The 17682-nt window shown below is 49.1% G+C and overlaps 1 protein-coding gene across 2 annotated transcripts in view; it reads right to left on the reverse strand.

Annotated features, from left to right (window-relative positions):
- Nucleotides 1–17682, reverse strand: part of ST3GAL5 (ST3 beta-galactoside alpha-2,3-sialyltransferase 5) — a 92728-nt gene that overhangs the window by 36767 nt on the left and 38279 nt on the right. The gene's annotated exons all lie outside the window — the stretch shown is intronic.

The raw sequence follows: 17682 nt of genomic DNA on the forward strand, positions 1-17682 counted from the left end.
CAGCACGATTTTAATGGAGAGCGCAGCTAATATTGTTCCATTTTACCAGCAAGAAGTGTAAAAAATCCCTAACACACCATCATCATCATCATCATCACGTATCGTCAATGCTCAGAATCTTCAGAAGCATTTACATATGCTAATATTTGCCGCTGGTCTAGTATCGCTCATGCACTTATAGGTAGCATGCAAATTAGCCTGAGAGTGCACTGGGGGTGTGTCAATGCACTTGTAGTGAATTGACACGCCCCTTCCTCCTCAATGCACTACCAGGCTAATTTGCATGGACCTTCAAAGCTTTTTTGTTTTCGAGTCATGGTTTTCATATTTTACCACATACCGTATTTTTCGGACTATAAGACGCACTTTTTTCCTCCAAAATTCCTCCGAATGTTGCTGGGGGGTATATTTATATACTGTGCTGGGGAGAGAGGTTGCAGAGGAGGAGCGGGGCACAGGAGGCAGCAGCCGCCTGCTGCAGCCTACACCGTAGCCTACACTGTCCCCGCTGCTAAAGAAAATGAATATTCACTGCTCCCCACGCCCACAGGTGTGGGGAGCACTGAATATTCATGCTCCTTAATAGCTGGCACACAGTGTATCAGCAGCGCGGCTCCTGCTGCTGCCGGGCGATCGCGTGTGCCCACTGTTAAAGGGCATGAATATTCACCCCCTCTCCATGACCATGCGCGTGGGGAGGGGGTGAATATTCGTGCCCTTTAACAGCGGGCACACGCAATAGCCTGGGAGCAGCAGGAGCCGCGCTGCGACTCCACTGTGTGCCGCTATTAAGGAGCATGAAGTCACTGCTCCCCACGCACACAGTTCTGGCGTGGGGAGCAGTGACTTCCGGCAGCTGATCTCTCCTTGTGAGCCGCTCATGGCAGTGACGTCATGCGCGTCTCACATGGAGAGATCAGTGCGGGCAGACAGGATGCAGCGCTGGAGGAGAGAAAAGAAAGGTGAGTAGGAGTGTTTATTTTTTTATGTGCAGTCTGATGGGGATTGGGGGGAACATGCATACTAGGATAAGGATGAGGGGCCATGCATACTAGGATAAGGATGAGGGGGCCATATATACCAGGATAAAGATGATGGGGCCACACATACCAGGATAAGGATGAGGGGCCATACATACCAGGGTAAGGATGAGGGGTGCCATGCATACCAGGATAAGGATGAGGGGGCCATACATACCAGGATAAGGATGAGGGGCCATACATACCAGGGTAAGGATGAGGGGTGCCATGCATACCAGGATAAGGATGAGGGGGCCATGCATATCAGGATAGGGATGAGGGGTGCCATGCATACCAGGATAAGGATGAGGGGTGCCATGCATACCAGGATAAGGATGAGGGGGCCATGCATATCAGGATAGGGATGAGGGGTGCCATGCATACCAGGATAAGGATGATGGGGCCACACATACCAGGATAAGGATGAGGGGCCATACATACCAGGGTAAGGATGAGGGGTGCCATGCATACCAGGGTAAGGATTAGGGGTGCCTTGCATACCAGGATAAGGATGAGGGGGCCATGCATATCAGGATAGGGATGAGAGGTGCCATGCATACCAGGATAAGGATGAGGGGTGCCATGCATACCAGGATAAGGATGAGGGGGCCATGCATATCAGGATAAGGATGAGGGGTGCCATGCATACCAGGATAAGGATGAGGGGGCCATGCATATCAGGATAAGGATGAGGGGTGCCATGCATACCAGGATAAGGATGAGGGGTGCCATGCATACCAGGATAGGGATGAGGGGTGCCATGCATACCAGGATAAGGATGAGGGGTGCCATGCATACCAGAATAGGGATGAGGGGTGCCATGCATAACAGGATAAGGATGAGGGGGGCATATATACCAGGATAAGGATGAGGGGGCCATACATACCAGGATAAGGATGAGGGGCCATACATACCAGGGTAAGGATGAGGGGGCCATGCATATCAGGATAGGGATGAGGGGTGCCATGCATACCAGGATAAGGATGAGGGGTGCCATGCATACCAGGATAGGGATGAGGGGTGCCATGCATACCAGAATAAGGATGAGGGGTGCCATGCATACCAGGAGATAGGGATGAGGGGTGCCCTGCATACCAGGATAAGGATTAGGGGGACCATGATTATTAGGATAAGGATGAGGTGGCCATGCATGCTAGGATAAGGATGAGGGGGCCATATATACCAGGATAAGGATGAGGGGGCCATACATACCAGGATAAGGATGAGGGGCCATACATACCAGGGTAAGGATGAGGGGTGCCATGCATACCAGGATAAGGATGAGGGGGTCATGCATATCAGGATAGGGATGAGTGGTGCCATGCATACCAGGATAAGGATGAGGGGTGCCATGCATACCAGGATAGGGATGAGGGGTGCCATACATACCAGGATAAGGATGAGGGGTGCCATGCATACTAGGATAAGGATGAGGGGTGCCACGCATACCAGGATAAGGATGAGGGGGCCATGCATATCAGGATAGGGATAAGGGGTGCCATGCATACCAGGATAAGGATGAGGGGTGCCATGCATACCAGGATAAGGATGAGGGGTGCCATGCATACCAGGATAAGGATGAGGGGTGCCATGTATACCAGGATAAGGATGAGGGGTGCCATGCATACCAGGATAAGGATGAGGGGTGCCATGCATACCAGGATAAGGATGAGGGGGGCATGCATATCAAGATAGGGATGAGGGGTGCCATGCATACCAGGATAAGGATGAGGGGTGCCATGCATACCAGGATAAGGATGAGGGGTGCCATGCATAACAGGATAGGGATGAGGGGTGCCATGCATAACAGGATAAGGATGAGGGGGCCATGCATACTAGGATAAGGATGAGGGGGCCATATATACCAGGATAAGGATGAGGGGGCCATACATACCAGGGTAAGGATGAGGGGGCCATGCATATCAGGATAGGGATGAGGGGTGCCATGCATACCAGGATAAGGATGAGGGGTGCCATGCATACCAGGATAGGGATGAGGGGTGCCATGCATACCAGAATAAGGATGAGGGGTGCCATGCATACCAGGATAGGGATGAGGGGTGCCATGCATACCAGGATAAGGATTAGGGGGACCATGCTTATTAGGATAAGGATGAGGGGGCCATGCATGCTAGGATAAGGATGAGGGGGCCATATATACCAGGATAAGGATGAGGGGGCCATACATACCAGGATAAGAATGAGGGGCTATACATACCAGGGTAAGGATGAGGGGTGCCATGCATACCAGGATAAGGATGAGGGGGCCATGCATATCAAGATAGGAATGAGTGGTGCCATGCATACCAGGATAAGGATGAGGGGTGCCATGCATACCAGGATAGGGATGAGGGGTGCCATGCATACCAGGATAAGGATGAGGGGTGCCATGCATACCAGGATAGGGATGAGGGGTGCCATGCATACCAGGATAGGGATGAGGGGTGCCATGCATACCAGGATAAGGATGATGGGGGCATGCATACTTGGATAAGGATGAGGGGGCCATATATACCAGGATAAGGATGAGGGGGCCATACATACCAGGTAAGGATGAGGGGGCCATGCATATCAGGATAGGGATGAGGGGTGCCATGCATACCAGGATAAGGATGAGGGGTGCCATGCATACCAGGATAGGGATGAGGGGTGCCATGCATACCAGGATAAGGATGAGGGGTGCCATGCATACCAGGTTAGGGATGAGGGGTGCCATGCATACCAGGATAGGGATGAGGGGTGCCATGCATACCAGGATAAGGATGAGGGGTGCCATGCATACCAGGATAAGGATGAGGGGTACCATGCATACCAGGATAGGGATGAGGGGTGCCATGCATACCAGGATAAGGATCAGGAGTGCCATGCATACCAGGATAGGGATGAGGGGTGCCATGCATAACAGGATAAGGATGAGGGGGCCATGCATACCAGGATAAGATTGAGGGGTGCTATGCATACCAGGACAGGGATGAGGGGTGCCATGCATACCAGGATAAGGATGAGGGGTGCCATTCATACCAGGATAGGGATAAGGGGTGCCATGCATACCAGGATAGGCATGAGGGGTGCCATGCATACCAGAATAGGGATGAGGGGTGCCATGCATACTAGGATAAGGATGAGGGGTGCCATGCATACCAGGATAAGGATGAGGGATGCCATGCATACCAGGATAAGGATGCGGGGTGCCATGCATATCAGGATGGAGGGGTGCTATGCATATCAGGATGGGGATGTGAGCCACGTATAATAGGAAGGGGGGGCATATCTACCAGGATGGGGGATATTATCAGAATTGGGGGACATTACCCATATTCCAGTGCCAGCAGCAGACCCGCTCCCTCTTAACAGTGCATCATGACTACATTCTTTTCTATTTTCCTCCTCTAAAACCTAGGTGCGTCTTATGGTCTGGTGCGTCTTATAGTCCGAAAAATACTAATGCATTGGAAAAATGGGAAAAAAAATATTACGAATGAGGTTAAATGGTGAAAAAAAATATATAATTACACCATTGTTTTTTGAGGTTTCATTTTTATGGTGCTTATTGTGCAGTAAAAAACACCTGAAAATATGATTTTCCAAGTCAGTACGATTATGGCAATACCAAACTTGTATAGTTGTTTTTTTTTTTAAATAATTTTAGTGACTTTAAAAAAGGATTTAGAACTTTGCAAAAATAAAATTTAGTTTGTGTCGCTATTTTCCGAGACCCGAAACTTCTTTGTTTTCCCAATGGTGAGAATGTTTTTTTCCTGCCAAACTGTAGTATTTAATCGTCCCTTTTTGATCGGTTTTTGAGAGAGGTGCAAAAACCGAAAAAGGGTAATTCTGGCATTTCTAATTTTATGGGTTCAATAATTTAATATTTTGTTAGATCAGACTTTTACGGATGCGACAATACTGAATACGCTTATTTTTTTTATTACTTTTTTAAAAAAAAATAAAAAATTGGCTGGTGAAAAGTGGGGGTGATTCAGACTTTTATTTTTTTTTAAACTTTTCCTTACTACAAATTTACTTTATTTTTTTAGACCCATTAAAGTAGTCGAACCTGTCATCGGCCATTCAACTAGTTCCAATAGTAAAATAGTCCAGACTAGCTTCCCTTTATAAGCTGCATTAATTTATCGCTCAGTAACCACTGTTTGAATTTTTATTCCATATATCAATAGTACACGTAAAAATAAGAAACTTTGTAATACAGTATATCTTATCAGGAAAATCTGCGTCTTTCTCCTCCAGGACTGATTCAGTGAAGACAGATTTTCCCATTACTGAGATAGATGACAGTTGGTGCTTTTGAATTTCCATGGAGAGGGGAGGAGCTAGCGGAACACAGACATTCTACTGCAAGTTCTAAATAGAACATTATGAGCACCAACTGTCATCTCCTATCTCAGTTATGGGACAATCTGTGTTCACTGCAGACACATTTTACCCATGAATTGAGAATTTGGAGAATGAATAATTCGTCCAGGAGGAGAAAGAAGCAGATTTCTCTGATAAGATATATCACAAATTTTCTTATTTTCATGTGAACTATTGATTTATGAAAAATAAAAAAAATTAAAAGGACGGTTACACTTTACAGGAAATGTGTCACGCTAGATGCACAGGAGGAAATAGCTCAGGATGTATGTTCTATGCAAATGAAGGTGCATTTTGGCCCCGTGTGGTTAGAGGCACCTGGTGTGTCTACTCTATAAAATGTGTTGTGCTTTTGCGCTCTTCTGGTTGCATTTTTTTGGGCAGCACTTGGGATAGTAATTGTTAGAAAGCTACTTTGACAATAAGCTGATGGTCTGAGAAGACCCAAAGATCGATCTGGAGAACGGTTAGTAAGTGCTCAATTTGACTGCAGCGCCACCCCAGGAGAAATGAAGCATTACACTTGTACAACGCAGGACGGGACGGGAGACGCTCTTTATAACCAACTTTGACCAATTATTTCCATATGGGTCTTTCTCTCCTAGATAAACCATCATCTTCCTCTCCCGGCCGATGCACAAATGCAGGATGACAGGTCGGATCACGTCCCCTGCGCTCACGGTGCTCCCATTATACAGTTTGTCATTTATCTTAATCCTATAAACTAAGAGGGGGATTAGTCACTGACTGGCGTATAGTATATAATGTTGGTGCTAGAATTACCGCCCTGTATGATCTCAGACTGGAAGAATCGAAGAGATTTTCTTTTAGGTATTTTGGGCTAAAAAAAAAAATCAATTCATTAAAGGGCATTTGTAAGTAGGATCTACCCTCCTAAGCAGTCTATATGGGAATGTAGGTCATAGTAAGCTGAATAAAATGATACCTTGATATCCGCGATCCGATGTGTTATTCCAGAGAAATCCACGTTTTTCCTAATATGTAAATGAGCTATTAAGATCTATGGGCGGGACATAGATCTCCCTGAGAATCTACCTTCAGAGCTCAGGGGGCATTACCAGTGAGAAACATGTAATGATTGTACTCTCCTGATCTACATGTCTCACACTGGTTTCATGTAAACTAATCTCTGAAGGTAGATTCTCCGGGGAGATCTATCTCCGGCCCATAGATCTTAACAGCTCATTTACATATTAAGAAAAACTTCACAAAAAGTGTCCAAATTGATAAGTTAATAGTACTTCCGAACATTCAATTATTACCACAAAAATTTTTTTTTACCAGGATGTATTATAATAACCCAGTAAAACATGAAGTACCAAAATAATTTTAAAATAAATATTTTATTTTATACATGTTAAAATCCAGAATTAAACCATAAAAAGAGAAAGGTACCAAACATGAGGAGGCAGGAGAAACAATATTAAAATCTTTAGGAAAGCTTGAGTAATCTTATAATGATTTAATTATGCTGTGGATGAAGCACTCATCATAAAGAAAGAGGTATAGTAGTGTTATATGTAACAGCATGGAGTGTCAAAAAAAGAATCAATTTATCATGCCACACATTGGACCGAATCAACGGGGCAGCAGTGCTATAGCATACTAGTGTTCTCGTGCACAAAGGTGCATAGATCAGCACTATTCATTAATTGCATGACCAGCACCTGCTGCCGAAGTGATCGATCCAGTGCATATAAATATATAGAGATCTCCTGCAGTCACTAACACCTAATACTAAATGGGTACATTCAATACATAGACATATCAAAACAGTAAAGTGTAAAGTACTTATTCCATACCAATGTAGATACTCCTGCTTCCTGCCCCGACGCGCACGTTTCGCATTAGCTTCTTCGGGAGGAAGCAGGAGTATCTACATTGGTATGGAATAAGTACTTTACACTTTACTGTTTTGATATGTCTATGTATTGAATGTACCCATTTAGTATTAGGTGTTAGTGACTGCAGGAGATCTCTATATATTTATATGCACTGGATCGATCACTTCGGCAGCAGGTGCTGGTCATGCAATTAATGAATAGTGCTGATCTATGCACCTTTGTGCACGAGAACACTAGTATGCTATAGCACTGCTGCCCCGTTGATTCGGTCCAATGTGTGGCATGATAAATTGATTCTTTTTTTGACACTCCATGCTGTTACATATAACACTACTATACCTCTTTCTTTATGATGAGTGCTTCATCCACAGCATAATTAAATCATTATAAGATTACTCAAGCTTTCCTAAAGATTTTAATATTGTTTCTCCTGCCTCCTCATGTTTGGTACCTTTCTCTTTTTATGGTTTAATTCTGGATTTTAACATGTATAAAATAAAATATTTATTTTAAAATTATTTTGGTACTTCATGTTTTACTGGGTTATTATAATACATCCTGGTAAAAAAAAATTTTTGTGGTAATATTAAGAAAAACGTGGATTTCTCTGGAATAAGACATCAAATCGCAGATATCAAGGTATCATTTTATTCATCTTTCTATGACCTACATTCCCACATAGACGGCTTAGTATGGCATATCCTATTGACAGATTCCCTTTAAAGGGAACCTGACTGTAGATTCAGTAATCAGAGCCTAGTTGCGTTACTGCGAGCCTTGTATGTTATATTCGGAAATTCTGCTACGCTTCTGAGAAAATATACTTTATAAAGCCGATCGAGGCTATGCATCTTGGATGGCTCATCCAAGGCCGGTCCATGGCGGCTTCTCCCTGCTCCACTCACCCTTGAATGACAGGTCTCTCCTTATGTGTGTGAATAGGGATAGACCTGTCAGTCTAGGGCAGTGGGGCAGACTGACCTCCAACCATTTGTCTGAGTCCCCGATCGACTTTACTTTGTTGGAAATGGCACAAAGTTTCAGAATAAACATAAACGTCTGACAGACGGGTTCTGATTCGAGCTGCAGTGGTTTGGGCAGCATGAATCTGATGATAGGTTCCCTTTAAATATTTTGCACCGTTTAGCTTTGACATCATAGTATATAACTGACTGCAGAATGAGTTACCAGAGAATCAATCAGGGAGCTCAAAAATGTCCCTAAAGATAAGACTGTGGAATCAATAATAGGTTTATGATGGTAGACCTACGGAGCAATCCCGTTATCTCATGTCATACAGATAACAGGTGAAAGTCTACACAGAAAATTCTGCTGGGAAGATGGTGGTAATCAATCACGTGTTGATATTGAACTGTGCAGCAGTTTCACCTCTAGAAGTTACTAGGTCAAAAAAAAAAGTTGAAGTTCAAAGTCTATTTCCACCTTTACCACCATTTTTTTTTTTTTGCATTGCTGCAATGCGACTGGAATAAAAATAAAGAACATTGCAAATAAGTTTCCTATTACCAAGACTGGAGATGACAGTTGGTGCTTTTAAAGTTCTATGGAGGAGGGAGGAGCTAGAAGAACACACAGACATTCCGTTGCAAGTTCTCCTGAAACGGCAGTTACAGATCTCCATAGAACTTTATCAGCACCAATCTGTCTTCACTAGAGACACATTTTACGGGTGAATTGAGAATTTTGAGAATGAAAGATCATTCCAAGAGGAGGAGATTTAAGATTTATTAGATGAGATAAGATTTATTACAAAGTTTTTTATTTTCACGTGTGCTATTGAGTTATAAAACAAAATGTAAAACAACGGTTACTCTTGAAAGGTTCTTCCAAGATTAGGAAAACATGGCTGCCAACTTATAAAAACAGTGCCACACCTGTCTACAGGTTGTGTGTGGTACTGCAGCTCTAGATTGCGGTGGCGTTGCTTTTATAAAAAGGCATCCATGTTTTCCTAATCCTGGAAAACCTCTTTAAGTACCCATAGGAGACTTAGAGCCACTTTCCAGTAGAAGTTTATGGGGAAAAAAGCTTCATGCATTTTTGGCATTATTTTTTCCAATTCACATTTTCCTGCAGTGCAGGGAGATAACCAGGATCACTTGACCACCTGTACTGCTTGTTCATGTCGCCCTAAACAGTTACTGGGCTAGCAATTGTTAAGGCCTGCCCGACCGTTGGGTGTTTTAGTGGCGCTGTACCTTTAAATCTGTGACCGAAGCATAATCTGTAGTATGCACCCTCACAGCAGCACACTTTGCATGGTTTCTCGCTACTTGCCAGAGAAGAGCATGGGATTCAGAAAAGCGATGTACTGCAGTAAGGTGCTGCATGATGGATGGAACTGTATCTGGGGGGGGGGGCTGAGAAGAGCAATGTACTGCTGTATGGGGCTCTCCATAGAGGAGTAATGTACTGCATGACAGGGCTGTATATAGATGGAACTGAACTGAGTGATATACTGATGTAAGGGGCTGTGTATGGGGGTTGAGAGGAGTGATCTACTGTAGGATGGGACTGTATATACAGGTGCTAAGAGGAGTGACATACTGAAGGATGGGACTGTATATACAGGGGCTGAGATGAGTGACATACTGCAGGATGGGGCTGGGGGAGTGATGTACTGCAGGATAAGGAAGTATATAGTGAGATGATAGGAGTGATGTTCTGCATAATGAGGCAGAGTTGATATCAAACACAATATAAATCTTACAGAAGGTTCATCTTCCCTATCTAGCTAACTGCTATTTAGATGTACCGTTCACAGAGATAAGAGCATCACTAAAGTGGTCCCGCTCAAGTTAGAGAGCACTAACGGGGGTCACCAGGATTTCACGCTAGGCCCCAAGTCCTTCTTAAAAAGTCAATTAAAGCTTTCTGGGCCTTCTTCGCCCTGTCGGCTGCACTGCCCCAGTCCGAAGCCTGTACCGTACGTCAGTGTTGGAAGTAACAGCCTGGCTCACTTGCACCGCCTGATTACCGCAGTGGACGTCTACTTCCGCCTTAGAGTCCATACACGGTCTTCCGTGCTTGACCTGCGACGGTCATCTATTGGGCCACGACGAATGAGGGCTGGGCCTTGGGTCTTGACAGGCCTAGTCTGGGTCGCAGGTCTTGACCGGCACAGAGCTAGGTCTCAGGTCTTGACAGGCGTAGTCTGGGTCGCAAGTCTTGACAGGCCTAGTCTGGGTCGCAGGTCTTGACAGGCCTAGTCTGGGTCGCAGGTCTTGACAGGCCTAGTCTGGGTCGCAGGTCTTGACAGGCCTAGTCTGGGTCGCAGGTCTTGACAGGCCTAGTCTGGGTCGCAGGTCTTGACAGGCCTAGTCTGGGTCGCAGGTCTTGACAGGCCTAGTCTGGGTCGCAGGTCTTGACTGGCACAGAGCTAGGTCTCAGGTCTTGACAGGCGTAGTCTGGCTTGCGGGTTTTAACTGTCATAGTCTGGGTCCTGCACACTGGAATGTGAAACCCCTTGACCCGTACTAGTGACTTGGCCATGGCGTTCCTCTCAGGGACCTACAACAATCTCAAGAGCATTGCCTTGTAACCTTGGGAACGGGGCTCTGCATTCTCGCCCTTTGCTCCATTAATGGTCAAACAAAACAATAAAAGTACACATATGTGGTATCTCCGCATCCGAAACGGCCTAACCTATAAAAGTATCCCACTAGTTAACCCCTTTTGTGAACACGGTCAAAAAAAGAAGAAAAAAAAAAAACGAGGTAAAAAACGATGCTTTATCATCATACCGCCAAACAAAAAATGGAATAAAACGCGATCAAAAAGACAAATGTAAATAAAAATGTTACCGCTGAAAACGTTGTCCGGCAAAAAACAAGCCGACATACCGCTTCAACGGCCGGGAAAAAAAAGTTACAGCTCTCAGAATAAAGCGATGCAAAAAAATTATTTTTTCTATAAAATAGTTTTATTGTGTAAAAGCGCCAAAACATAAAAAAAGATATAAATGTAGTACCGCTGTAAATGTATTAACCCTGTCACGCGCTGGTGAAGGCGCGTATGCGACGACTCATCGCACAGCGTATGGAGCTGTGCACATGTCCAACTGGTCTTGGGAATACGTGACAACTTTATTTTTTTAAATAGAATTAATTAAATGGTCTTGGGGATGAGCACATGGAGGGTGGGAAGAGCACATAGGGAATTTGGAGTGGAGGGTGGGAAGAGCGCCTGGGGAATTTGGAGTGGAGGGTGGGAAGAGCGCCTGGGGAATTTGGAGTGGAGGGTGGGAAGAGCGTATGGGGAATTGGGAGTGGAGGGTGGGAAGAGCGCATAGGAAATTGGGAGTGGAGGGTGGGAAGAGCGTATAGGAAATTGGGAGTGGAGGGTGGGAAGAGCGCATAGGAAATTGGGAGTGGAGGGTGGGAAGAGCGCATAGGAAATTGGGAGTGGAGGGTGGGAAGAGAACATGGGGAATTGGGAGTGTAACATACCTGGCGGCGTCCTTGCATAGTGGTCCATCTCCCACTGTGCAAGAGCGCGCACTTGATCTCCTGTCCAGAATGTCTCTCTGGCTTCCCTCCATGCTGTCTGTTTGTGTCTGTTTCTGCTGCTTAAGGGCGGCGCCCGATCACTTCCTGCTTTTTGTACCTGCTGTGGGTCACACCTCTTGTGCGTCCTCAGCCTATTGCTGTCTGTCACTTGGTATATAGCTCAGCTGCGCCATCTATCCCTGCCTGAGCATAGTGTTTCTTTCAGTGTGTGCTTGCACTCTGAAGGTGCCAGGTCCTGTTCTGTGTTCTCTTGTCTGCCTATCCTGGAGGCTGTATTTCCAGGCCTGTCTGAACACGCTCCTAGCCTGTTCCTCCTGCCTTCTAGGGGCTGATTACCTAGACCTGTTCCTGTATCTTGTCTGACCTGTCTGAACACGCTCCTAGCCTGTTCCTCCTGCCTTCTAGGGGCCGATTCCCTAGACCCGCTCCTGTATCTTGTCTGTCCTGTCTGTACACGCTCCTTGCCTGTTCATCCTGCCTCTCTGGGGGCCGTATTCCCAGACCCGCTCCTGTATCCCGCTGCAGTGTCGGTCTCCTCCGTACACTCAGTTCCAGTCTGAACTCTCTCCTATCCTTTACCTGTTTTTCCTCTATGTCCATTCCCTTCCTTTTTCTGCAGAGTCTGAACTCGTACCTAACTCCTGCTTGTTGTCTCTGTACTCCCGTTTGTGAGTTTGTGGTCCACTCGCTACTTCACTGCAAGTACCCTGTGGGTGTCTGGCTCTGCCTTTCCCTTCCTGTCTGTTCCGTGTGAACAGAGCCCTGTCCCCCCTACTCAGCCTAGCCTGCTCTGACTCCTCTGCCCGCTGCTCCGGCAGTCCTGTCCTGCCCTGCTTCTGCCCGCTGCTCCGGCAGTCCTGTCCTGCCCTGCTTCTGCCTGCTGCTCCGGCAGTCCTGTCCTGCCCTGCTTCTGCCCGCTGCTCCGGCAGTCCTGTCCTGCCCTGCTTCTGCCCGCTGCTCCGGCAGTCCTGTCCTGCCCTGCTTCTGCCCGCTGCTCCGGCAGTCCTGTCCTGCCCTGCTTCTGCCCGCTGCTCCGGCAGTCCTGTCCTGCCCTGCTTCTGCCCGCTGCTCCGGCAGTCCTGTCCTGCCCTGCTTCTGCCCGCTGCTCCGGCAGTCCTGTCCTGCCCTGCTTGTGCTCGCTGCTCCTGCAGCCCCGTCCTGCTCTGTTCTTGCCCACCGCTTCGGGCGTTCCCTCTCTGCTGTGGTTGTCTACCGCATCTGCGGTTCTGTGACCCAGTCTGTACTGGGTCTTAACCTTTCTGTGCTCCAGCCCGTCCTTTCGGCCAGTACCTCCCTGCCTGCATACTCGCCTGTATCCACCCATCTGCATACCTGCCGTGTTTGCTTATATCCACCAGTCTGTGCCAGCCTAACCTGCCTGTTCCTGAGTCCCAGTGTGTACTGGGTCCTATCCTGCCTGTGTTCCTACCTGCTAGTGCCTCCCTGTCTGCACTCTAGCTGTGCTTGCCTGTACCCCTCTACCTGTATTGTTCCTGAGTCCCAGTGTGTACTGGGTCCTATCCCGCCTGTGTTCCTACCTGCTAGTGCCTCCCTGTCTGCACTCTAGCTGCGCTTGCCTTTACCCGCCTGCCTGCATACCAGTCGTGCCTGCCTATACCCTCCAGTCTGTGCGCCAGCCTAACCAGCCTGATCCAGTAATCCCTGTGTGGGTCAACCCCCGTGTCCGGAGTTTGACCTGGAGTAGCACCTGGTCCCTCTGCCCGGTTTCTCCCTGGTGCACTGGCGTCGTATGCCGTCGTGCCATCTTGGTCGGATCGGCCAGATACTTAGTCACGCCCCTCCAGGCACTCTCCGGTTCATGGTCCAGTGGAATCACTACAATCACACGCACACGCCGCTCAGCCCGGGCGTGTGCATAACAGCATGCTCAGGCCATGGTTCCCGTTGAGCCCCACGGCCTTCGCTCTCTGAGAAGTTTTCCAGCGAATACATGCATTAAAATAAATAAATAAATATTTTTTTTTTCCTTTAGCTGAGTTCCAGGCGAATTGCGCACCCGTCCAGATGGATCTATCTGCTCTCGTTCCCGCGGATCCGCTACGTTATTATGGGGATCCTAGACAGTCGTGCATTTGTGGAGCAATGCATGCTACACTTCAAGTTCTACCCTCTATGTTTTCCCACCGATCGGGTTAAGGTGGCATTCATTATGTCTTACCTGGCGGGTGATGCCTTGGAATGGATCAACCCCCTATATGAAACACAGGATCCGATCCTCCTGGACCTAATGGCCTTCCTGGTGGCCTTTCTAATGGTCTTCGATGATCCTAACCCGGAGGCTCCTGCTGAAGCTTCACTTCCCAATATCCCGGAGCAGCCCCAATGGGTTATGTGTGTGGGTAGCGCAATAGTCCTCCAGCCCAATGAGACTACTGCCCACCCAGAATCCTCACAGGGTGACTACGCTTTCCGGAATACTTCTCCCAACCTCAAGAGGCAGTCCAGACGTGCTAGACGTAGAGGCAAGCCGTCACGCCAGGGTCTGTCCTCCCTGAGACCTCCTGACCCCAACCTTGAAGTCCCTACTGAAGCTTCATCTCCCTGTATCCCGGAGAAACCCCAACGGGTAATGTGCGTGGGTAGTGCACCAGTTCTCCTGCCCGAAGAGACTTCTGCCCATCCAGACTCCACACAGGAGAACTTCCTGCACCCGGCATCAGATGCTTCACCCACTTTAACCGGTGTGCATGTCCAAGGATGCTCCAAAGCTGTGGTTACCTCAGAGTCTGTGCACCTCTACTACCTGGCGGAGGACCCCCTGTTGCCTCCTGAATCCTCCGGGATACCACTCGATGACAAATGGAGAGAGAATTCTCTACACCCGGTACTCGATACTTTGTCCGCTTCGTCCTGTGAGCCTGACAATGGGTACCCCAAAGTGGTAGTTACCCCCGAGTCTCTACACCCCTCCGACCAGGCAGAGGACCTCCAGTTGTCTCCTGAACCCTTCGGGGTGCTACCTGGTAGCGAAAGGACAGAGACTCTCCTATACTCTGTACCTGATACCTCGCTCGCTTCGTCCAGTGAGTCCAACCTAGTGTACTCCGAAGCAGAGGTTACTCCCGAGTCTCTACACCCCTCCGACCAGGCGGAGGACCGCCAGTTGTCTCCAGAACCCTTCGGGGTGCCACCTGGTGGAGAATGGACAGAGACTTTCCTATACTCGGTACCCGATACCTCGCCTGCTTCGTCCAGTGAGTCCGACCTAGTGTACTCTGAAGCAGATGTTTTCTCTGAGCCTCTGCACTCTTCTCACCCGGCGGAGGACCTCCAGTTGTTTCCTGAATCCTCCGGGGTACCACCAGAAAACAAAGAGACAGTGACTTTTCCTCATTATGTACCTGATAACCCGTCTATTTCTTCCTGTGAGCTTGACAAGATGTACCTCGAAGCAGAGATTACCCCCAAGTCTCTGTCCCCCTCCAACCCGGTGAAGGACTTCCAGTTGTCTCCTGTACCCTCTGGGGTGCCACCTGAAAATATGTGGAGAGAGACTTCCTTGTGTGCTGTTCCTGGTACTCCACCCGTTTCGTCTGTTGCTAAGGGTGGCTGGATGGGAGGTAGCATCCTAGCTACCCAGAGGAGACCAGTTTTTCCGGTGGACAGTGGAAGTGATCTCTTCGAAGTGAAGAATTGGCCCTCGAATTCCCTGCGGAAGATTCTGGCAGGCCTGAAGAAGAGGGGGCGTAAGGGGGGGGGTACTGTAACATACCTGGCGGCGTCCTTGCATGGTGGTCCATCTCCCACTGTGCAAGAGCGCGCACTTGATCTCCTGTCCAGAATGTCTCTCTGGCTTCCCTCCATGCTGTCTGTTTGTGTCTGTTTCTGCTGCTTAAGGGCGGCACCCGATCACTTCCTGCTTTTTGTACCTGCTGTGGGTCACACCCCTTGTGCGTCCTCAGCCTATTGCTGTCTGTCACCTGGTACATAGCTCAGCTGCGCCATCTATCCCTGCCTGAGCATAGTGTTTCTTTCAGTGTGTGCTTGCACTCTGAAGGTGCCAGGTCCTGTTCTGTGTTCTCTTGTCTGCCTATCCTGGAGGCTGTATTTCCAGGCCTGTCTGAACACGCTCCTAGCCTGTTCCTCCTGCCTTCTAGGGGCCGATTACCTAGACCTGTTCCTGTATCTTGTCTGACCTGTCTGAACACGCTCCTAGCCTGTTCCTCCTGCCTTCTAGGGGCCGATTCCCTAGACCCGCTCCTGTATCTTGTCTGTCCTGTCTGTACACGCTCCTTGCCTGTTCATCCTGCCTCTCTGGGGGCCGTATTCCCAGACCCGCTCCTGTATCCCGCTGCAGTGTCGGTCTCCTCCGTACACTCAGTTCCAGTCTGAACTCTCTCCTATCCTTTACCTGTTTTTCCTCTATGTCCGTTCCCTTCCTTTTTCTGCAGAGTCTGAACTCGTACCTAACTCCTGCTTGTTGTCTCTGTACTCCCGTTTGTGAGTTTGTGGTCCACTCGCTACTTCACTGCAAGTACCCTGTGGGTGTCTGGCTCTGCCTTTCCCTTCCTGTCTGTTCCGTGTGAACAGAGCCCTGTCCCCCCTACTCAGCCTAGCCTGCTCTGACTCCTCTGCCCGCTGCTCCGGCAGTCCTGTCCTGCCCTGCTTCTGCCCGCTGCTCCGGCAGTCCTGTCCTGCCCTGCTTCTGCCCGCTGCTCCGGCAGTCCTGTCCTGCCCTGCTTCTGCCCGCTGCTCCGGCAGTCCTGTCCTGCCCTGCTTCTGCCCGCTGCTCCGGCAGTCCTGTCCTGCCCTGCTTCTGCCCGCTGCTCCGGCAGTCCTGTCCTGCCCTGCTTCTGCCCGCTGCTCCGGCAGTCCTGTCCTGCCCTGCTTCTGCCCGCTGCTCCGGCAGTCCTGTCCTGCCCTGCTTGTGCTCGCTGCTCCTGCAGCCCCGTCCTGCTCTGTTCTTGCCCACCGCTTCGGGCGTTCCCTCTCTGCTGTGGTTGTCTACCGCATCTGCGGTTCTGTGACCCAGTCTGTACTGGGTCTTAACCTTTCTGTGCTCCAGCCCGTCCTTTCGGCCAGTACCTCCCTGCCTGCATACTCGCCTGTATCCACCCATCTGCATACCTGCCGTGTTTGCTTATATCCACCAGTCTGTGCCAGCCTAACCTGCTTGTTCCTGAGTCCCAGTGTGTACTGGGTCCTATCCTGCCTGTGTTCCTACCTGCTAGTGCCTCCCTGTCTGCACTCTAGCTGTGCTTGCCTGTACCCCTCTACCTGTATTGTTCCTGAGTCCCAGTGTGTACTGGGTCCTATCCCGCCTGTGTTCCTACCTGCTAGTGCCTCCCTGTCTGCACTCTAGCTGCGCTTGCCTTTACCCGCCTGCCTGCATACCAGTCGTGCCTGCCTATACCCTCCAGTCTGTGCGCCAGCCTAACCAGCCTGATCCAGTAATCCCTGTGTGGGTCAACCCCCGTGTCCGGAGTTTGACCTGGAGTAGCACCTGGTCCCTCTGCCCGGTTTCTCCCTGGTGCACTGGCGTCGTATGCCGTCGTGCCATCTTGGTCGGATCGGCCAGATACTTAGTCACGCCCCTCCAGGCACTCTCCGGTTCATGGTCCAGTGGAATCACTACAATCACACGCACACGCCGCTCAGCCCGGGCGTGTGCATAACAGGGAGTGGAGGGTGGGAAGAGAACATGGTGAATTGGGAGTGGCAGGTGGGAAGAGCAAATGGTGAATTGGGGGTGGGGAGAGCTTTGAGGAATTGGGAGTGGGGGGTGGGGAGAGCGCATGAGGAATGGGGAGTGGGGGAGAGTAAATGATGATGACGAGAGGGTGGGGGCGGGGAGAGCACGGACATGACATAATAAATTGGGGCAGAGGGTGCATGTAATTATAATGGGGAGAGTGGGGGCGTTGAGGATGCAAG

This window comes from Phyllobates terribilis, unplaced genomic scaffold, assembly GCF_046119375.1.
Source record: "Phyllobates terribilis strain yellow unplaced genomic scaffold, ASM4611937v1 Scaffold_1__5_contigs__length_1240528914, whole genome shotgun sequence".
NCBI classification, from domain to species: domain Eukaryota; kingdom Metazoa; phylum Chordata; class Amphibia; order Anura; family Dendrobatidae; genus Phyllobates; species Phyllobates terribilis.